General features: G+C 46.5%; 1 long non-coding RNA gene across 1 annotated transcript; it reads left to right on the top strand.

The window, feature by feature from the left end:
* The first annotated feature begins 940 nt into the window (after nt 1–940).
* Nucleotides 941–23,406, top strand: LOC115835547. Its single transcript, XR_004030615.1, has 3 exons — nt 941–1,158; nt 12,011–12,059; nt 23,161–23,406. It is a non-coding gene; the product is annotated as an uncharacterized LOC115835547 (long non-coding RNA).
* The last annotated feature ends 288 nt before the right edge of the window (nt 23,407–23,694 follow it).

The following is a 23,694-nucleotide window of genomic DNA, read 5'->3' as shown; positions in this document are numbered from 1 at the left end:
GTCACAGACATTTCTATTTCAATATTTTTAATAGAACATCTCCAGCTTATCAAACTCATGATACGTCACAGACAAAATTGCTTACATTAAGCTGAGGATTATTTTAAGAATCTGTTTCAATTTATTTATTTTTTAAGCCAAGAATTTCCAGTTTTTATTTTTATAACATGACTTAACAAGAAAAACATTACCCCAATTTTTTAAAAATTAGGTTGGATTAATTTACAATACATGAATCAACTTAAAATATCAGCCCTTTTATTTAGAGCCAAGGATGCTATTTAAACAGCAGAATTGCACCATTGATACTTTTACCTATATTTGATGGCACAGATATGCAAAAGTCATACGACTTCCACTGACACCCTCTCCTCCCTCCAAAGTAGCATTCACATAATTTTATCTTAGGTCAGTTACAAGCTATATGCAAGAAATCGTTAAGTGGGCTAGGCATGGTTGGTGGCCCATGCTTGTAATCCCAGCACTTTGGGAGGTCTGGTGGGGGGCGGGGGTTGGAGGGGGAATCGCTTTGAGCCTAGGAGGTCAAGGCTGCAGTGAGCTATGATTGCCCCACTGCACTCCAGCCTGGGCACCAGCATGAGACCCTGTCTATAAAAGGGAAGGGGAAGGGGTGGGGCAGGGGAAGGGAGAGGAAGAAAGGAAGGAGAGAAAGAAAAGGGAGAAAGAGAGGGAAAGAAGAAGGGAGGGAGGGAGTAAAGAAGGAAAAGAAGGAAGGAAGGAAGGAAGGAGGAAAGAGAGGAGGGAAGGAGGGAAGGAGAGAGGGAGGGAGAAGAGAGGAAAGAGAGAGGGAAGGAGGGAGGAAGGGAGGGAAGGAAGTAAGCAGAGAGAGGAAAGAGAGGAGGAACGGAAGGAGGCAAAGGAGGGAAGGAGGGAGGGAGAGCGGAGGGAGAACGGGAGGAGGGAGGGAGGAAGGAAGGAAGGAAGCTAAGCAATATAACCCTGTGGCAACACTTCTAAAAGTGACTCTGAGAAGACAGAAAGATCCTCTGTGAGAGGCTGGTGTCCCCAGAAATTGGCGAGGCCTGCTGAGGATCATTTGGGTAAATGTCATGGTCACGCGGCCCCATTCTCTTCGCTGAGCTCCAGATTTCCGTAGCCAATTGTCTGCTGGACATTCCTCCCTGAGACGTCTCACAGGTAACCGGTTCCAAAGTCAATTTTAGGGCCCTCCTCCCCACTGCGCCCGTCCTCCTCCTGCTCTCCTGGCTTCTGGAATGGTCCCCGCCCAGCCAGTTTCTGACACCAGACGCTGTCCGGGGCCTCTCCCCGCCTTCCCACCCCCACCCAAACGCGCGTACTCTCGGCCTGGCCTGCGCAAGCCTGGCCCGCACCCGCCCTGCCTGGGCTCCTGCTCCATTGCTGCCCCAGCCCACGTCCCTCACGGCTAGACCCTGAGTCTGTCACCCGTTGGCAGCTCCCAGAATGGGCCAAGCACCCTCCCCGCCCCTCTTCAGGGTGCTGCTGGCCTCGCTTCCGCGGCCCCTCCCGCGAGGCCTACCCCCACCCCGATCCCGCGGCGCCCCTTGGTTCTCATTCCTGGCCCCTGGCCCCCACTTTACATCCTGATTTGTAACCCCGCAGTGACTAAAATAGCTCCCACCTCCTGGCCTGTTCACGGGGGTCCCCAGGGGTGCGCGGACCGTGCGGGGGTCCCCGCAGCCAACCCAGCGCCCGAAGCGCAGGGAGCACGTGGCAAACGGTGGGGGGAACAATCGAGACGGACCCAAAGCGGTTGCAGCAGAGAGGGAAGCATCCAATCCCGTCCACCAGCCCCCAAAGGCCGTCGTCCTGCCTGGAGAACCGAGCAGTGCTAGGCAAGTTTCCCTAGTAAAGAAAAATATCTGACCGGCTCCAGCTCCAGCCCAAGCTGCTGGTCGGGGCGAGAGGCCTGGGGACCTGTCCAGGGCAGGAGCTCCCGCACTGCGGGGGAATCCTACTACTGCACGGGGTGGAGGGGGCGGGGGGGGGAACGTGCAGGCCCTGGAACCCCACTCAGAAGAGGCCTGAGCAGAGGCGCCTCGGCTCTGCCCAGCTTAGCCCCCGCCCCCGCACTACACAGCCCCCTGTGGGCTTCCATCCTTCCTCCCCTTCCCCCCAACCACGCAAACCACCCCCAGGGCTCTCCTGAGGCTTCCCTGCTGTCTGGGCAGGGGCTGTCGGTTCCGCAGGAGCACGCCGTGAGATGAGCACCCAGGGACTGACGGAGGGGGCTCCAGGGGATACTGGGGAGAGCGAGTCAGAGCAGGGCCCAGAGGGGAGCGGCAGGTAGCGCACAATTTCGGGCTAGTTCCGTGGCGGGGTGGATGGAGCCCAACTCCTAGGGGAACTTGGATCCTAATGACACCCTCAAGTCTGCCCGTCTGCCCCGGCTTCTTACTCCCACTGTGGTCCTCTTGGCCAAAGGCATGAGGCGGGGAGGACAGCGGTGAGGATCAAAACCCCTGGGTCCTTCCTGCCTCTGCGCCTGCCTGCAAAACAGCTCCATGAGTCCAAGGGCAGCTCAAGGGCAAGCCACGGGAGCCACAGGTCCTGGCCATACAGCAAAAGCATACAGAAGCCAGGGCAGTGCAGACGCAGCAACAGGACAGAGGGGCCTGGCTGGAGGGCCAACGCCAGGGATCTCTCAGGGCCCACAACACGGTGTCCTTCGTGGACTGGAGTCTCAGTTAAATAACGAAGGGGGGATCTGATGACGTCCACGTGGGCTTCTCCCTGCCTTTGGTGGCGCCCTGGCCCTCCTGTGCGTCCTCCTGGCCCTGCTCAGATCCTAGGAGCCGTCACACACTCAACATCCCCAGGCAGTATCAGCACCAAAGCCCCTCATTCCATAGCCCTCTGACACCTGGCTCAGAGTGAGCTCAGCTTCTTTTCTTCCAACATGTCTTCATCGCAGAGAGGGAATCAAAAACTCTCCTGGCCACCCACAGAAATGCAGCTGTCACTAGATGGAAAAGGAGGAGAAGATACAGTGGGCGTGGGTGGGCCCAGGTGGTCCCTGGCCGGACTCTTTCCCTCAGTTGGGGGACAGAGGCTGGTTGGAAGAGCACCTCCTTCCCAACGCTTGAGGACAGGGCCTTCCCTGACACCTGTGCCTGGGCTGGTCTTCTGCACCCTTAGCCTCAAGTAGCCTCGGACCACTGCAGTGCTGTTGAGGGTTATCCATAGAGTTTTTTTCTGCACTTTGGGCCTCCTTCGCCATCTGCAGCTGGACTAGGGGTCTTGGGTTGCCAGGGAGGCTCTGTGAAGTGGGCTGAAGAGAGCCCTTCCTCACTCGGAGGGCACAGCACAGCCCCACCGCGTTTTTAAGTGAAAAGGGAGACTCTACCGTGATGGGGATCCTTCTGCCATTCCCCCAAGACCCCAGGATTGATAAGAGGCATTCAGAACTGCAAGGGGCATGAGGGGGCTGTCATGTCCTTGTCTGGGCGGCCTCCCAGGCTCAAATTGCTGCCTGAGAACAGGTGGCAGAACATTCCTGAATATTTAACCCTTGGCTCGCAAGAATGCAGGAATGACAGTTCTGTGCCTGAGGAAAAGATTCATGTCGCTTGCACCTTACTTAGGACAACTCGTGCTTTACAGAAATTTACTAATGTTAAAGAATGATTTGTGGTTTCTTTGCTCAAATACAGGAAACTGACTTTTCTCAAAAATGAACTCTCCCTACCAATCTGCACCATGAAATTATTTCAGCAAAAAAAAAGGTAATGGTTGCCCATCACCGCACACTGCCTGTGACTCAGCCATCACTCACAGGCAAAGAAGGGTGTTCTCTCCTCTCCCTGTCAGTTACTAATTCTCTGTAAATGACCATTTGACATCCCGGCCGGGGAGGATTCAGATCAGAGATGACTTTACCACTGCCACAAAGTATGGTTCTGGGAAGGACAACCAGCCCCAAGGCCATGAAGGTTCTGAAAAAGTTTCTTCTCATTTGAAGTCCAGTATTTCCTCGGCCCCATTTTTCTGTTAAACAATCCTTTTCCCTTGGAGATTGCTAAAGCTTAGCTCCAGGGCCAGCCTAAGCTCCAGCAGAACTGGGAGCATCTCCTGTGTCTACATAGCTCCCTTCCCTCCTGCCTTCCTACTGTCAAAGGAGAAACAGCATGTAATTTGATTTTGTCTCCTTCTCCTCACTTGCCATACTGTGTTCGCTGCCTGGGCCTCTCCTTGCAGAGGCTGTGGACAGGAGCACCGAGAGCCACTTCCTGGAGCACACTCCCCACCCCCACAGCCTGTGGCTTCAGCCTCTGCTTCTGCAGGCAGCGGTGGAGGAAGTCAGGACTGTCCCTTCTGACCTGAACACCTACCTCCAAGTCCTCCCTGTCGCCATAGAGACCCAGCAATGCAAGTGAGTCCTGTTTGACCTTGTCAGTCATCGCAGACTGTAAAGGTGACTCGGATGCTCAAGAAACGAGCATGCCCAGCAGTGGGCCCCAGACTTCCTGCAGGCCCAGGTCCTCCTGGGTGCACAGACCTACCAGACAAAGGTCCGGCTGCACTGGTGTCGTGAGATGCCTGTGTCAGAAGACACTGAGTTCCTCACTTGCCTCCTATCATGCCGATGATCACAGGAGAAAGAGCAGGGCACATGCGTGCCAGCATGCTGAAGGGAGGCCAAAACCCACACTCAAAAACCACAGGTCCTGTTCTAGGAGCAGGAGATATATTTAGCCAAGCAGGATGTTTGTGGGTAAACCAACATTTTGCTGTAAATAAAATTCTGCAAACTCAGGACTTTGAGAATTGCAGAAGCTTACTTTGCCTGCGCATTGGCAAGAGAGCTATTTTCCTAACACAAGCTCACCATGACGCTCATTCAGAGATGCCCTTGACGCCGAGGGTGGTGCCTTTTTGCTAAGGGGTGCTGTCATGGGATTGAGTAGGAGCCTGAAGAGCTAGGAGTATCTTCTCCCTGGGCAGACCAGCAGGCAGACCCTGTCCCTTCACACTACAGTGGCGTGTGATGGGCCCCACTGCCCACCTGGTTCTGGTGTCCAGGCTGAAGTCCTCGTGTGACACTCCAAACTGTTCTGCAAGGAAGGCTCATGGATTCTGACCTACACTCTGAAACTGACCAGTAGTGATAAACTCTGCATGGACTTCAGCCGTCATTGGGTACATAAGAAATACATGTTGCACACAGAGTGCTTCTCTACATTCCCAGGTTTGCCACTCCCCGACTTTTGCTGAAGCAGATTTCTACACCATCAGTCCCACAGATGTGTTCACAGGGCCAGCACTGAGTGTGGTGCTGGGGAAGGCATGTGCTTGGAGGCAGCCCTGTGAGATGGCACAGCCTCTGGGAGGAGCCGTGGTGGGGAAGACCCTGGCCACGCACGATAGAGGAAGTGTGGCCACACAGTCTTTGCTGTCCCTGACACAGCATGGTGGTGTAAGTCTCCTCCTTCTGAGTCTGTGCAGACTTATTTGACACATTTGACCCGACAGAAATGCAGCATATGTGGTGTGCGAAAGTTCCAGACCAGGGCACAGAGAGCTCCGTGGCTTCGGCTGTGTCTCCTGGAGCACTTGCTCTCAGGACCCCCTCTCTCAGAGCCCAGGCACCATGCCGTGACAGAACCCCAGCCACAGAGACAGGCTAGGTGTAGGTGCTTTCATCAAAGTGCCACCTGTGCCTCCCCCCAGCAGTGTCAGGCCACCAGCTTGGACAGGCAGCTCCAGCCTCCAGTGGAGGCTTCAGAGGACAGCATCAAACAGCATCCACAAAGGAGACCCACCTTGTGAAAAGTGCCTAGCCAAGCCCTGCCCAAATCCCTGGCCTGTGCAATTGTGAGCAAAGCAATTCAATTTGGAGTGGTTTTATGCTGCAGTAGGTGACCAAAGCACTATGGAAGTGAATATCAGGAGCCCTTCACTGGGATGTCAGAAGAAGACATTCAAGGAAGGCTTCCTGGAAGATTTAGTACCTCAGGTGGTACAGGAGAAGGTGAAATGGAGAGAAAGCATCTAAAGACCCAGAGGTGAGAAAGTGTCAAATTCCCCTGGGCATGTGTGGTCTACTGGGGGATGAGAGCCGAGGTGAGCTTGAAGCAGAGGACACTCGGACAAGCTGCACTCTGAATCCCGCTACGCTGACCACAGCACTTGCTGAAGAAGCCGCCTCGCCAAGCCCGAGCCCTGCAGAGGGAAGGACCGCGGAAGGCAGCTCAGAGGCCTCAGGCAGCCACAGTGTGCATGCTTGTCTGTGACTCACAGCTACGACGTGGCCCGTGCCGCTGCAGCTGCTGATAAGCCTCAAGCCTCATATACCACTCTCTTCCGAGGATTTTTTAAATACACAAAACTGGGAGTGAGAGGGGTATTTAATTCCCCTACTAAGGCATGTTGGGCGCAGCTGGAGCAGCCAGGCCCACTGTAGCTGGAAAGATGCGGTGCCTCGAGGTGCAGGCACTGCTCGCTGCCACGTGTGAGCACAGGTTCTGAGGGTGAAAAGTCCCTGGTAGCTGGCCAGAGTGTTAGACTTTGGAACATAAGAAGCCCCCGAGGTGGTGGAGAAGGTGTAGCCAGGCTCCAGACTGGCTTCACAGAGGTAATGCTTTTTGGTTTCAAATCCATAAGAGCGCACTACACCTTCAGGGCAAGCCCGAACAGTGCTGCTCAAACTTTAATGAGCACCCATCAGGGGGCGCGGGGGCAGTGGGTCGCTTACTAAAATGAAGATTGTGCATCAGGAGGTCTGGCGCGGGGCCACGATGCTGTGTTTCTAACAAGTTCCTGGGTGAGGCTGAAGCCACTAGTCCATGAAGCACACTTTGAGTAGCAAGAATGTGGAGGAACTGTCCCAGGATGGGCTGTGATTTACCTGAATTCTCACAGTGGCTTAGACAATGGAGACCTTGTCCACAACTAAAAAATAAAAATAAACTCGAACCACACTTATTATTCCAGGAAACAGCAATAACACTGGAAATAAATCAAATGGTTTATTACTGAGATTGTATTATCAGAGCCATATATATTAATTTTTTTTTTCTTTCTTCTTTTTTCTTTTTTTGAGACAGGGTCTCATTCTGTCACCCAGGCTGGAGTGCAGTGGCATGGTCACTGCTCACTGCAGCCTCAAGTTTTCGGGCTCAGGTGATCCTCCCACCTCAGCCTCCTGAGTAGCTGGGACTACAGGCATGCACCACCACATCCGGCTAATTTTTTGTACTTTTAGTAGAGATGAGGTCTTGTCGTGTTGCCCAGGCTGGTCTCAAACTCCTGGGCTCAAGTGATTCGCCCACCTCAGCCTTTCAAAGTGCTGGGATTACAGGTGTGAGCTATACCCCCCACCCCACCCACCTGTATATTCATTTTCTATAACTATGTAACAAATAATAAATTCCTATTACAGCATAACAGACTTAATCGCTTAAAACAACACCCATTTATGGTCTCATAATTCTACAGGTCAGAAGTCCAGGCAGGTTTAATGAGGTTTTCTGCTTGGAGTCTCACAAGGCCAATGTCAAGGGCTCCTATCTGGAGGTTTGGGGAAAAAAAAATCTACCTCCAAGTTCAATCTGGTTGTTGGGCAAATTCACTTCCTTGCAGTCCCCTGAAATCCTCATTTTCTTGCTGGCTGTCAGCCAGGGGTTTCTCTCAGTAACAGGGACCTCCCAGGGCCTCCTCCATCTCAAAGCCAGCAACAGAGAATCCACCCTGGTGTCAAATCTAACTCCAGCTCTGTTACCAGACAAAAAAACTCTGCTTTTAAAGAACTTGGCCAGGTGCGGTGGCTCACACCTGTAATCCCAGCACTTTGGGAGGTGGAGATGGGCGGATCACCTGAGGTCAGGACTTTGAGACCAGCCTGGCCAACATGATGAAACCCCCGTCTCTACTAAAAATACAAAAATTAGCCAGGCACAGTGGCAGGCACCTGTAATCCCAACTATTCAGGAAGCTGAGGCAGGAGAATCACTTGAACCTGGAGACAGAGGTTGCAGTGAGCCGAAATTGCCCCATTGCCCAGCCTGGGCGACAGAGCGACATGCTGTCTCAAAAATAAATACATAAGTAAATAAATAAGAACTCATATTAGGCCCCACCCCAGATAATCTTCCAATTTTTAGATCAGACAATTAGTGACCTTAATTATATCTGAAAGAGTCTTTTGCCATATGAGGTAACATAATCATGCGAATAACGCCAGGGGGCTTGGTTCTGGTTCTGGGGCCACCTTAGATTTCTGCCCTCCATAAGTGGGAAATGGGTGCCTTAGGCAAAAACTGCCCGATAAGAATGCAACAACCATTAAACAACTAAAGTGAGTGATCTTCAATGACATAATCAGAAAAGAACCTGAGATCAATTTCTCACTCAACAGGATTTATGGAGAGAGGCCAACAAAAAGTAGGGCCTCAACTTAGCAAACTGAACTAAAAGCCAAGTTTAATTTGCATTCTTTAGAATGCTTGGGGTCAGCCGGGAGTGTCTCCCATTACAATCCCTGGGGTGGCCCAGGTGTCTCTATCATTAGACTGCCTGGGCTCGGCCGGCCGGGAGATTCCTGGAACACACTGGGTCATGCAAAACAACAGCAACAACAAACAAACAAAAACCTTTGGAAACATTTATTTTATGTTCCCTGAAAACACTTCATCGCAGCAGCAACTTCAATAAATTATTTAGTATTTTGCACCTCCAAGGCAAAATTTCATAAACAAACAGGTGATGTTTCTTAGAAAATGAACTGTTTATATTTAGCATTATTTTCTTTCTCTCATGCCAGTTTCCTGGAGGGCATCTCTTACACCAATTTCCTAGAGGGAAAAGTTTACCTGCAAAGCTAGAAGGGGCTTAATGCCAGCATTCCCTGATGCACCCAGTGAGAACATAAAGAGATGTGGATTTCCTCTCCTTCTCTTATTAATTGGTTTGTGCCATTTAGAGCAAATTTGATGCATAAAACTCTAATTCAAAAGAAAATGAGTTTTTACTTTACCAAAAGAGTAAACCTTTTTGGCTGGGAGCGGTGGCTCACGCCTGTAATCCCAGCACTTTGGGAGGCCGAGAGGGGTGGATCACGAGGTCAGGAGATCGAGACCATCCTGGCTAACACGGTGAAACCCCATCTCTACTAAAAATACAGAAAAAAAATTAGCTGGGCGTGGTGACGGGCGCCTGTAGTCCCAGCTACTCAGGAGGCTGAGGCAGGAGAATGGCGTGAACCTGGGAGGTGGAGCTTGCAGTGAGCGGAGATTGTGCCACTACACTCCAGCCTGGGCCACAGAGCGAGACTCCGTCTCAAAAAAAAAAAAAAAGAGTAAATCTTTGTAAAATTTCTAGGAATTATTCTCAGCCTAAAACAGTGAGTTGTATACAGTTTCTATTAATTGAGGTTTGAAATGTACATGCATAGTAGCACAGTGGGTGAAATGACTGATCTTAAGTGTGCCACTCACTGAATCTGCTCATGTATATGTCCACGTGAGCACCGCTCAGCTTCCCCAGATTTCCTTGCTATCCATCCCAGTCTATAATTACCCCCAACCAGAGGCAAGGCAGCTTTTTAGAAACTTTATTGAGGGTATGATTTCTGTCCAGTAAATTGTGTCCACTTCAAGCTTCCAGTCCAGTGAGTGGACTGACTCTGTGCACACTCAGGTCACAAACCAAGGTCACAATCAGGAGGGAACACACCTTCATCACCCACAAGGGACACCTTGGTCACCTTTGACTCCTCTCCCACCACCCTGGGCACCAGGACACCACACATCTGTTTTTTAAATCACTATTGATTAGTTTGAGTTGTTTAATTTGTGTGTAAGAGAAATCATGAAGGATATACTCTTTTCTGGCTAGCCTCTCTCACCCGGCATAGTGATCTGGAGATTCCTTGATGCTGTGGTGAGTATAAAGAGTTCATTCCCTTTCATTGCTGAGTAGTAGTCCATTGTATGGATATAAAATAGTGACTCTCCATTCACCTGTTGATAAACATGTGGGGTTTTTCCAGTTTGGGGCTACTGTGAATAAAGCTGGTATGAGCATTCACCCACAGGTATTTGTGTGAACGTATGTTTTATTTATTCTGGGAAAATACCCAAAAGTGGAAAAACTAGGTCATATGAAAAGCATATGCTTAACTTTAAGAAATTTCCCAATAGTTTGCTAAAGTGTTTGCATCACTTACACTCCCACCAAGACTGATTTGGTATTGTCAGTCTGTAATTTTAGCCATCCTAGTGGACGTGTAGTGATCTCTCATTGCAGTTTTGTTTGCAATTCACAGACAATTGATGATGTTGAACATCTTTTCATGGTTTTTTTGGCCATTTATGTATCTTATATTTCTTGGTCATTTCTATATCTTCTTTGGTGAAGTGTCTGTTCAAGTAATTTGCCCATGTATACATTGTATTTTTTGTCCTTTTACTATTTTTGTTGTTATTTAATATTTATTTTATAATCTTAAACTTAACTCTGCAATCCAGCTAGAACTGGAGGGGAATAAGGAAAATATGGAACCTAAAGAATGCATCAGCCAGGTGTGGTGGCTCACGCCTGTAATCTCAGCACTTTGGAAGGCTGAGGCGGGCAAATCATGAGGTCAGGAGTTCAAGACCAGCCTGGCCAATATGATGAAACACTGTCTCTACTAAAAATACAAATACTAGCTGGGTGTGGTGGTGCTTGCCTGTAGTCCCAGCTACTAAGGAGGCTGAGGCAGGAGAATCGCTTGAACCCAGGAGGCAGAGGTTGCAGTGAGCTGAGATCGCACCACTGCACTCCAGCCTGGGCAGTAGAGGGGACTCCATCTGAAAAAAAAAAAAAAAAATGCATCGATAGCAAAAGATGATAGGCTACTGTGAGCAAATGGGGTGGAGGGGTGCTCTCCAGGTTACAGAAAAAGTCTGGTGGTTAAGATAAAGCACGAGTCAAAGATATTAGACTGTCCAGGGTCAGCAATGGTGATCTTCTTGCTGGTCTTGTTATTCCTGAACCCAAAGTGCTCCATGGCCTCCAAGATATTCATGCCTTCTTTCACCTTCCCAAAGACCACGTTTGCCATCTAACCACTCAGTCTTGGCAGTGTGGATGAAAAACTGGAAACCATTTGTGTTGGGTCTAGCATTTGCCATGGAAAGATGACAGGACCTGTATGCTTTGGGATGAAGTTTTCATCAAATTTCTCTCCATGAATGGACTTTCCACCAGTGCCATTATGGCCTGTGAAGTCACCATCCTGACACATAAACCCTGGAATAATTCTGTGAAAGCAGGAAACCTTATAACCAAATATTTTCTCTCTAATGCTCAGAGTGCAAAAGTTTCTTGCTGTCTTTGGAACTTGGTCTGCAAACAGTTCGAAGGAGACACAACCCAAGGGCTCACCATTATCGGTGATGTCCATTATGGTTGGTGGCAGGGGGCCCTGGGTGGTGGCAGCATCTGCAAAAAAAGCCTGTCCTTTTACTATTTTGAGGTTTTTTTCTTTTTCTTTTCTGGAGACATGGTCTCACTCTGTTGCCCAAGCTGGAATACAATGGCATGATCATAGCTCACTGCAGCCTTGAGCTCCTGGGCTTCAGTGATCCTCCTACCTTAGCCTCCTGAGTAGCTGAGACTACAGGCATGCACCACCACTCCTGACTATATTTTGAATTTTTTTGTAGAGATGGGGTCTCACTATGTTGCCTGGGTTGGTCTCAAACCCCTGGGCTCAAGCTATTTTCCCACCTTGGCTTCCCAGAACACTGGGATTACAGATGTGAGCCACTATACCCAGCCTTAATATTGAGATTTAAGCAAAATTTATGTTTTGTGATTACAAGTTATCATCAGATATAGGTATTGGTAATATTTCCTCCTATTGTGTGACTTGCCTTCATTTCTTAATAGTGCCTTTGAAGAGCAAAAGCTGTAAATTTTGATAAGTCCAGTTTATCAATTTTTTATGGATTGTGCTTTCTGTATCCTATGTAAAAAACATATGCCACTCAAGGTTGCAAGGATTTTCTCCTATGTTTTCTTCTAGGATTTTTATGTGTATGGTCATTTCAAGTAAATTTTGTATACAGAGCAAGGTAAGAGTTGATGTTCATTTTTTCCTTATGCATATACTCAGTTGTTGAAAAAACATTTCTTTCTTCATTAATTTGAGTGGGTATCTTTGTTAAAAATTGATTATCTATGGCTATCTTTGCCTGTGTATGACTATCCCTCTTATGTTCAAGGGCTCTATGTATCTAACATTCCAGTATTACCATACTACTTGGTTACTGTAGTTTTGTAGGAAGTCTTAAAATCAAGTGGTGTCAGCCCTCCAACTTCTTAAAAATGTCTTTGACTAATGCAGGTCCTTTATATTTTCAAGTAAATTTTAGAATTAGTTTCTCAACTTCTACAAAAAATTCTTTGCTAAAATTTTGATTAGGATTGCATTGAATCCATGGATCAATTTGAGAACTGATCAAGTGGATTTTACATGAGGAATGCAAGGATGGTTCAACATACATAAAGCAATAGATGTGAACATCACTTAACAGAATTGAGAACAAAAACTATATGATCATCTCAACAGATGCAGAAAAAGCATTTTATAAAATTCAGCATCTCTTACATGATAAATTGATAACCTCAACAAACTAGAAACAGAAGGAAAATACCTCAAAATAATAAAGCCCATATACATCAAACCCACAGCCAGCACCATACTAAATGGGGAAAAGTCTAAAGCATTCCCTCTAAGAACTGGAACAAGGCAAGGATGCCCACTTTCACCACCCATATTCAACATAGTACTGGAAGTCCTAGCTAGAGCAATCAAGTGAAAGAAATAAAAGGCATCCAAACTGGAAAAAAGTAAGTCAAATTATTCCTGTTCACTGATGATGCATTCTTACATCTAGAAAACCCTAAACATTCCATCAAAAACTCTTCAATTCAATAAATAAATTCAGGAAAATTTTAGGATACAAAATCAATCTACTAAAATTAGTAGCATTTCTACACATCAATAATGATCTAGTTGAGAACCAAATCAAGAAGGCAATCCCATCTGCAATACCTACCAAAAAATTAAAACATCTAGGAATATTTTTAACCAAGAAGACGAAAGACCTCTACCAAGAAAGCTACAAAACACTGATGAAAGAAATTGTAGATAACCCAAATGGAAAAACATCCCATGCTAATTGATCAGAGTTAATATTATTAAAGTGTCCATACTGCCAAAAACAATCTACAAATTTAATGCAATCCCTACCAAAATATCAACATCATTTTTCACAGATTTAGAAAAAAATAGTCCTAAAACTCATATGGAACTAAAAAAGAGCCCAAATAGCCAAAGCAATCCCAAGCAAAAAGAATAAAGCTGGAGCTGTCATATTATCTGACTTCAAATTATACCACCAGGCTACAATAACCAAAACAGCATGGAACTGGTATAAACACACAAATCAATGGAGCAGAGTAGATAACACAGAAATGAAAGCACATATTTATAGCCAACTGATCTTTGATAAAGTCAACAAGAACATATACTGGGGGAAGGACACTCTTTTTAGTAAATTGTGCTAGAAAAACTGGATTGTCATTTGCAGAAGAATGAAACTGGATCCTACTCTCTCACCATATAAAAAAAGTCAACTCAAATTAAATGTAAGATCTGAAACTATAAAAGTAGTAAAAGAAAACCTAGGGAAAACTTCTCAACATTGCTCTAGGCAAAAAATTCATCACCAAGACCTCAAAAGCACAGGCAACAGAAACAAAAACAGACAAATGGGATTTAATTAAACTAAAAAGCTTCTGCACAGCAAAGGAAATAATCAGCTGAGTGAACAAACAACTAGTGAAATGGGAGAAAATATTTGCAAACTATGCATTTTGACAGGGACTGACAGTCAGAATTTATAAGAAACTCAAACAACTCAACAAAAAAACCTCAAATAATCCCATTAAAAAGTGGGCAAAGAACATGAATAGACATTTTTCAAAAGAAGACATACAAATGGCCAACAGACATAAGAAAGAATGCTCAAAATCATTAATCATCAGAGAAACGCAAATTAAAAACACAATGAAATATCATCTTACACCAGACAGAATGGCTATTATTAAAAAGACAAAAAATAACAGATGTTAGCAAGGATGCAGAGAAAAGGGAACTTATATACTATTGGTGGGAATGTAAATTAGTATGTGCTCTATGGAAAACAGCACGGAGATTTCTCAAAGAACTAAAAATAGAACTACCATTTAATTCAGTAATCTCACTACTGGGATCTACTCAAAGGACAATAAATCACTGTATCAAAAAGACACCTGCACTCATGTTTCTCTCAGCACTATTCACAATAGCAAAGATGTGGAATCAACCTAAGTGTCCATCAGTATATGACTGGATAAAGAAAATGTCATCTATATATAAAAATATATATAAAAATATATATTAATATATAAATATATATTAATATATATTAATATATATTTATATATATAAATATATATACATATATATATTTATATATATATGTATATATATATGTATATATATATAAATATATATATGTATATATATATTTATAGATATAAACATATATATGTATATATATATAAATATATATATGTATATATATATTTATATCTATAAATAATTGAATACTATTCAGCCATAAAATAATGAAATCATATCTTTTCCACCAACATGGATGGAGCTGGAGGCCATTACCTTAAATTAAATAAGTCAGACACAGACAAATATCACATGTTCTCACTTATAAGTGGAAGCTAAATAATGTGTACACATGGACACAGAATGTAGAATGATAGACAACAAACACTTGGAAGAGTGAGGGGGTGGGAGGGGATGGATGCCAAAAAATTATTTAATAGGTATAATGTATGTTATTTAGGTGATAGATATCCTAGAAGCCTTGACTTCACCACTACACAATCTATGCATGTAACAAAATTACACTTGCACCCCATGAATTTATACAAAAGGTAATAATAAGGAGAACTGATAGCACTATTGAGTCTTCTTATCCAATTGAGATTTGGAACAATGCCTCTCCATGTATTCAGGTTTTTTTTTTTTTTTGACAAAGTTTTACTCTGTAACCTAGGCTGGAGTGCAGTGGTGCGATCTCAGTTCACTGCAACCTCTGCCTCGCAGGTTCAAGAGATTCTCCTGCCTCAGCCTCCCGAGTACTTGGCATTACAGGTGTGTGCCACCATGCCCGGCTAATTTTTGTATTTTTAGTAGAGATGGGGTTTCATCATGTTGGCCAGGCTGGTCTCGAACTCCTGACCTCAGGTGATCCACCTGCCTCGGCCTCCCAAAGTGCTAGGATTACAGGCGTGAACCAGCATGCCTGGCCTGTACAGGTCTTTTAAAATGTCTCCCTTAACAATATTCTGCAGTTTTCTGTGAAAAGGACTTCTGCATCTTTTGTTAAATATTTAAAAATATTTTATTTGGTACTGTTGTAAATAATTTTTTTAAAATTTCATTTTCCAATTGTTTGCTGCTAGTATATATGTATGTATGCTATTGATTTTTGTGTCCTGCAGACTTATACTAGTGGTTCTGTAGTTTCCTTGAGGTTTTCTATGTAAACAATCATGTCATGTTCAAATAGAGACAATTTTACTTCTTTCCCACCAATATTTATGCCTTTACATGTTTTTCTTGTTTCATTGTCATAGCTAGATTCTCAGTACAATTAACTAGAAGGAGAGAGAGAGAGAGAGAGAGAGAGAATGCATGCACTTACTTCCTTATCTTTCTGATCCTAGGGAGAAAGTGTTCAATATTTCAACAATAAGTATTGTATTGGGTTAGCTCCAGGTTTTTCACAGATGCCCTTTATCAGGTGGAAGAAGTCCCTTTCTCTGCTTAGTTTGTTGGAGAAAGAAACAATTCCACACTCATGTTAAGAGATTTAACACTTCTCTTTCATCAGCTTATTGATCAGTTACAAAAATATCAGTAAACATTTGGAGGAAGTGAACATTATCATCAGTTACCTTTACCTAATTGCTATTTCTGTATCACTACACATTCTTTTCAAGTACACACAGAAAATTCACTAAGACAAACTATATGCTGGGCCATAATACAAGTCCCCAAAATTTAAAAATATTTGAAATAGCACCAAGTAGGTTCTCTGACCACAGCAGAATTAAATTAGAAATAATAACAGATAGAGGAAATTCCCCAATATTTGGAAATTAACCTGCACACTTCTAAATAATGCACGTTTCAAAAAAAAATCCCAAAGAATTTTAAAAATATTTCTAATTGACAGATATGTAAAAATACAATAAATATATCAAAATGTATGGGATGCATTAAAGCAGTGTGAGGAGGAAAATTTACACTTTTAAAGGCTTATGTTAGAAAAGAGGAAACATGTGACCTCAAAGACAGAAGAGTCCACCTCCAAAAGCTAAAAAAAGAAGAGCAAAGTAAACCCAAAGAAGACAGAAGGAGCAGAAGTCAACAAGAGAGAAAACAAATGTTAGAAAAGATTACACAGCTTCCCTCGCTGTGATGTATTGAAAATCGCCCTCAACACAAGGGTTTGTAAAGAAACAAAGTGAAAAAAAAAAAATCTTTTTTAAAAAAGAAAAAGATTACAAAGCTAAATCTTAGTTCTTTAAAAGCAACAAAATAAAGTCATAACTAGTTAATAGCAAAAAATTATTAATAGAGCACAAATGACAAATACCAGAAATGAAACACTGGTTACCACTTCAGATATTAAAAGAATAATAAGCTGATTTTGTGAACAACTTTATAGCAATCAATTTGGCAACTTAATGAACTGAACAAATTTCCTGAGAAGTACGATCTACCAAAATTTACACAAGATGAAAGGGAAAATATGAATAATCCTGTATCCATGAAAGAAACTGAATTTGTCATCATTAACCTTCCCACCAAGGAAACCAGCCCAGATGGTTTCACAAGTGAATTCCATCAAATGTTCAAAGACATAATAGCACCAACTGTACACAGACTCTTCCAGGAAATAGAGGAAGAGAGAACACATCCATGTTTCATGGGACCAGCATAACCTCACATCAAAAGATAACAAAACATTAACCCCCTCCACTCCACTAAAAAGAACTTTTTTACACCACTAAAGTTATCAAATTAATACTTTTTTGAGAGTTGCAAAGTGTATGCAGGCTCCATTGTGGAAGAAATGGCTCATTTAAGCCAATGAGAACCAAAATCAGCTCCCAACTTAATAATGTTAAACTCCACTCCACAATGTATTTTTAAGAGTTTGCCAAATTTAGTAATAAATTAATTTTTAAAAGGAAAGAAAAGCTAAATCTAGACAAAGAAACACAGAAAACCAAATTATCGGTTTAGAAGAAATTCAAATATATTAACTAGGACCCTGGGAAAACCATGTGTGTTGGGAAGGGATTTGTAGGTGAAGAAGGATGTAGAAAAATTCAAGAACAGCCTGGTGATGTGGCCCACACCTGCAATTCCAGCACTTTGGGAGGCTGAAGCGAGAGGATCACTTGAGGTCAGGAGTTTGAGACCAGCCTGGCCAACATGGTGAAACTCTGTCTCTACTAAAAATACAAAAATTAGCCAGGTGTGGTGACTCATGCCTGTAATCCCAGCTACTCAGGAGGCTGAGGCATAAGAATTGCTTGAACCTGGGAGATGGAGGTTGCAGTGAGCCAAGGCTGCATCACTGCACTCCAGCCTGGGTGACAGAGGGAGACTCTGTCTATCAAACAAAAAGAACAATAAGAAGGTTGTTTATGGCTGAAATAGGAACGCACAGAGAATCTAGGGTATGGGACTGCCAGCTCTCTCCCAGTAGAGTCCGTGGACCAGATCACTTGTGAGCTGCTGCTTTCTGCCCCGTGACGAGATAACAGAGTGTAAGGAAGTGCACGTGTTCAGAACTCTCACGGTAATCTGACAGGACTGTGGCATCAAAGTGTGTGCCTGTGTTTCAGTAATCCATGTCCTCTGTGTTTTACAAAAGCATTGGCCCAAGACAGATTGGGGAAAAACTACAAAAAATTGCTCCTCCTCTACAGGCTGTTCCAGGACAGCAGCTCTGGAGTGTGGCTTGGCGGTCGTTTCTGGGGGAAGCTGCAGACAGTTAGCCACAGATGATACTTAGGGTCTCAAACCCCACAGCTGATGCTTAAAATAGATGTTAATGACTTCAGAGATGTCCCTAAGCTTATCTGATTCATACCCTCTCATTTCCAATGTGTTTTCTGAGGGAAAAAGAAGGGTTTTCGGTCAGTGTGCCAGGAGATCCAAAATCCAGGGCGTCCCTGGGTAGCCTGACCTGCTGGGACAATGAAAAGGTGGAGAGTGGACTCCCAGGGACGGCAATGAGGAAGCAGGGCTCTCACGGCCCACAGGCCTGGGTGTGATCTTGCTGCAGAGCCAGGAAGCTCCTTGCAGTGGTGAATGTGGTGGCGGTGCTGGCCGGGCACCATGGCTGTGCCTGGCAGGCCTGCTGAGGGCACAGGGATTCATCGCGCTTGGCTCAGATCTTACAAGAGTGCTTGAAGCTTCGTTTTTCTGAGTCAGCTCCCAGCTTCACTTAAACGTGGTTACCTACAGATGCAAACTGGAAACGATGCACTGTTTGTTCCTTTGCAATCTCTACGGTGAGCAGGCAGGAGCCCCAGCCAGAGCCCTGTGGTCACACACCCACTGGTGGTCAGGTAAATTTTCTGTTTTCCAGAGGGTTTTATTTTACAGAGTTAACAGACTGTGACCTGCTTCCATTGCTCTGAAACACGCCAACTCCAGTTTCCCCACCTTTGTGAGAACGATCAAAAACCCAGAGAACTGCAGTGTTAAGATTTGATTTCATGATAAGCCCATCTTGTGGCAAGTTGAGTCTGGCTCTGGAAGGTGTGTTTGCCAGGAAACAAGCTGTGTATTATTTCTGTGGTTTGGCAGGGGAAACTCTGAGCTGGATGGATTTGGGAACCGGGGGAAACACAGCTCAAGCCATGAGAAGTCTGGATGAACAGGAAAACACAGGAGAGGTCCCAGGTATTGCACAGCTGAGAGAGGCAATGCCCCAGCGCCAGAACTCAGCAGCCAGCAGGGGTGTGGGCAGCACGGGGGTCTGGCTGGAAACTTCGGACACCACCCACACAGCCCCCAGTGCCAAGCCCTGCTGCCTGGCCCTGCCCACAGAATCCCCCCATCCTTGTCAGCCGCGGGCTAAACATCCCCAGGATGGAAATGGCTGGGCTGTCCAGGGTGTGGAGTGAGCAGAGGCGCACAGGCAGCCTGCCTATGTGGGCCTGTGTTGGTGGGGGCCCACGTGTGGACGTGCCCCGCCTGACACCAGGACTTGCCTGTGAGCCTCCCTCATCCCCAGCAGGCCTTGCTGGGACTCCTCTCTGGGGCTCAGTCCCGCTCTGGGGACATTTCAGGGGAGGCAGGTGAGTTCCTGCTGCTCCCAGGGGCCAGTCCCAGGGGACCTCATCTGTGACAAAGAGGATACCTCGTTTATGACGGAAGACGAATTGTTGGGCACAGCCCAAGGCCTACAGAGAGCAAGGTAGGGTTGTGTCAGAGTTGCCCTGAAACCAACATCTTGCAGGTAAAGTTACTGAGGTTTGTCAAGTTGCACAGCGTGGAGTAAGCCGCAGAGTGGAGGACAGGAGGTCACTCTGTGGTTCCCGGGCATCTCATACCGCCTGGTGCCATCTGGAAACAAGTGTCCTGTGTATTCACCTGCAGTGGGGAGACCCTGCCTCCCCTGCCTCAGAGCAGCCAGCCCCTTTGTCTGCCACCTGGAGGTGCCACAGGCCTTCAGAGGAGAGGGCTGTGGGGCTGCAGGGAGTCATCAGGGTGGACAAAGAGGTGCACTTTTGCAGATGTGGGCCTCATGGAGCTGAGAAGGGAAAGACTTCCCTGCAGATGACCATACAATGAGCAGGGAGGAAAGAGGACCGGAAGGCGCGAGCTGACCCCGCAGCTGGCTGAGGAGCCAACACACAGTTTCTGAGGGATCTAGGCTTAGGCTGGTGGCTCTTATGATCCCAACATCGGCTCCATTCGCCCAGGTCTCTGTTCATTCTACTTCCACCGAGATCATGTGCATCCCATCAGGGCATCCTCCCTTACCTTCTATGCCGCCAATGCCCCACAGCACCCCCATGCTGTGTGCCCAAGCTCTGCACGGTTAGGTGGGGACACCCTTGCAACACACAAGGTCAGCCTTCCCATCCCACCATTGCTGCCTGCCCTGTGTCCCCGGCTCCTGCCAACCTGGCGGGTTTGCAATTCCCCACGGGGATCCACACTGCCTGGAGACAGTAGCCACACTCGGACCCACCCAGTGCAGAGCTGGGCCAGGCTGGAAACAGGTCAGGGCTGACTCACTACCTCAGAGGGGTCCACAGGTGCTGGGCACCGCTCTCTCTGCCTGCAAACCCTGTCTATTACACCCCTGCCCAGAGACACCGTCTGTGTCTCTCCACGTGCCAGGATGATAGTGGCCCCCAAATATGTTCATATCCTAATCCCCGGAACCCGTGGGTGTGACCTTACATGGCAAATAGGACTCTGCAGATGTGATGAAGCCCAGAATTATTTGGGGGAGGAGGGCAATGTAGTCACAAGGGTCCTCCTGAGACAGTCTGACCAGAAGAGAGCAGGAGGTGACTAACTGATGGACGCAGACTGCAGCGATGCACTTTGAAGATAGAGAAAGGAGACAAGAGCCAAGGAATGCAGGTGGCTCCTAGAAGCAGAAAGACAGCAAAGAAATGGATTCTCCCCTAGAGCCTCCAGAAAGAACCAGCCCTGCCCACCTTTGACTTTAACCCAGTCAGATTGGTTTTAGACTTCTAGCATCCAGGACAGTAAGAGAACAAAGCTGTGCTGTTTTAAGCCACCAAGTCAGTGGTGACTTGTTACTCAAACATCACCCATCAGCACCCTGGGGAAGTGCGCCTGGCTCTCCGAATGAGCAGCACTCTCTCCAGGACAGCCCTGCACCCGTGTTGGGCTTGTGTCTGAAACCCCCTAGCTGCACAGGCCTGGTGCCAGCTCCATGAGGCTGGGGTGCCACTATGGGTGGCCCCATCACTCATCCCTCGCCACAGGCCTGCAAATGGCCACTGCATGCTGGTGCTATGGACATCCATGGCTTGGTTCCATTTCAGGGGAAAGCCCCTGAGGATTTGGGGAATGCTTTCCTCCCTCAGCCACGCTATTCAGCGACCACACTGGTGACCTGTCCAGGCTGAGCACCCCCAAACACGCTGGCCCAGTGATAGCTGCCACCCCCCTTGGCCGGCTGCTTGGTCCAGAGGCAAGAGTCTCGGCCAAGGACAAGGCACCACAGTCCTTTCCTGGTATATTTCAAATAGGAACTGGGAACCAAGGGCCACTCCCATTAACTTGAGTAAGAGGCAGACACCAGCCAGCACAGAGTGGGTCCCACTGCCTGGGCCCTTCCTGCACCTCTGCTCGCTGCTCTGCCCCAGCCCAGGCTCAGCAGGGACTGGCCTGGAGACCAGCCCCAGAGCAGGACCTCAGTGCATGGGTGCCAGGGAACAGTGGGGGCCTGACAGGGCTCCTCAGACCTTCCTTTGGAGGAAGGCAGGAAGGTGGGCTTCCCAGGTGCCGTGGGCAGGCAGGCACCCTTGGGCTTCCTTTTTCCCATCTGTGTAAGGAACAGCTCTAGGGCCATGAGACACTCTTTGCTGATCCTGTCCCATGGTCCTAGGGGCACTGTCTGCCCACCCACCCTGAGTGGCCTCGGTCACAGCTACAGTGGGACACCAAGTGGGTCCATGGCCATTATGGACTCCCACACGCAGCGGCCACCATATGCTGTGGGGTCCTCATCTCAGGTGCCCACTTTCAGATATGATTTGGGATAGACCATAAATTCCACAAGGACAGGGATTTTTAAAAATTTGTGTTTACTGAGGCCACTCGAAAGCCTATAATCAGTATAAGCCCGACACAGACAGGTGCTCAGGAAACAGTTTTGGAATGAACGACTAGATGCTGAATTATTTGCTTGGTAGGATGAGGATGGGCACTTCCAACATATTACAACTGGAAACAGTGTTCCACGTTTAGAACTCCTCTTCGCCTCATGCGCTAATTTGGCACATTACTGGTCTGAGTGAGCTGTGGGTTGTCTGCACAGTTTTTGTTCGTAACAAAGCTATAAAACAAACTGTGCAGGCCAAGAATAGATTGACATTGTTCACGATGGTGCTTACAGGCTGCGCAAGATGCATTAGAAGCCTTTGCATAAATAATAATTACAGAAATGCAAATTAATGAGAGAGCGTTTCTCAATGATCGGATTGGTAGAGTCCAGCATCCATGTGCACTCCTGACCAGGATGTGGAGAGAGGCCCTCCGGGAGGTGTGCAAAGTGGCGTAGATTTGGGACAGCGATTTGACAGTATCTGAGAAAGTTAAAACTCTGCATCCCCAACACACAGCAAGCCCTGCAGCGGTAAATCTGGGTCACAGTGAAGGCTCAGGACAACCCCAACCATCCAGGGAGGAACAGCTAATAAGAATGGCACCCTTGCTGGAAAATGTACGGTTGCTGACTGGAAGAAATATCCATGACATGTTGTGACATGTGTGCAGCTGCAGACCTCTACGTAGAGTATGTTATTGTTTGTGGGAAAAAGTATGTGTGTTTTCACAGGTATGTACATGTTTGTGTGTGTGTGCAAACGAGCACATGCATTGACTTGTTGGAATGTGGGTGCGTGGTGCATGTGTTCCTGTTTGTATCTATGCATGTGTGTGTGTGCATGTGTCTTTTGTAAGTACAGGAAGAAGTCAGGAGTCGTCATGGTAGTGATGATAGCAGTACTGTGTCCTATCAGGGCCAGGCACGGCACCTTTCAGATACTGTAGTCATGCACTTAATCCTCAAGTGGGTTACCACTGTTATCTCCAATTCACAGATCAGGAAACTGAGTCAGGGACCAGGCAAGTGACCAACCTAATTCTGAAGTCAGGCAACTTGTGTCCAAAGTCCATGACCAGAATCCTTCTGTTTTGCCGCCATGCTCAAAATAGGAAAGGCAAGGTGAGGCGTGTGTTAAACATTGTTAAGTGGTGGGCACTATGGGTGTTTTTTACTTTTTTCCTTTTGTATTTTTATCTTTCAGGCGATTACTTTAAAACATGAAAGAAATTGCATCTTTTCCTTAAGGGCAAGACGGTGCTGTGGCTTTCCTCTCTCCTGATGAGATGATGTAAATGGACTCCATAGAGAAACGCTGCCTTGTAACAATGCAGTTACGCAACCGGGTGCATGATACGTGAATTACAGCGCATCTGAGATCCTGATGAAATCCTGGGAGCCTGCTGTCAAACATGGTTTTAAAAAATAAAGGGAATACACCCAGCCCACACCCTGACTTTACAACCTTTAATTAATTAGGGGAAAGAAAGAGAGATCTGTCTGGTTTCATGACTTCAACTTTCCACCTGGAATATGAAGCTCCTGCTCTTCCCACCTCCTTTTCTTCTCTCTCTCTCTCAGGTTTTTAAATTTCTATTTTCAGTTCTGCCACCAAAAAGAGATTGCAAATATATTCTGCATAATTCCGAGGCTACGCTATAAATGTTGGAGTGCTACTACTTGTATAATAGTCACAAATGAACGCACGAGTGGGCACAGACCGCCACTCTGCCTCCCT

This window comes from Nomascus leucogenys, chromosome 1a, assembly GCF_006542625.1.
Source record: "Nomascus leucogenys isolate Asia chromosome 1a, Asia_NLE_v1, whole genome shotgun sequence".
Lineage (NCBI taxonomy): Eukaryota > Metazoa > Chordata > Mammalia > Primates > Hylobatidae > Nomascus > Nomascus leucogenys.
The sequence above is the reverse complement of the archived record's forward strand: the minus strand, read 5'-3'. Positions and strand labels throughout refer to the sequence as shown.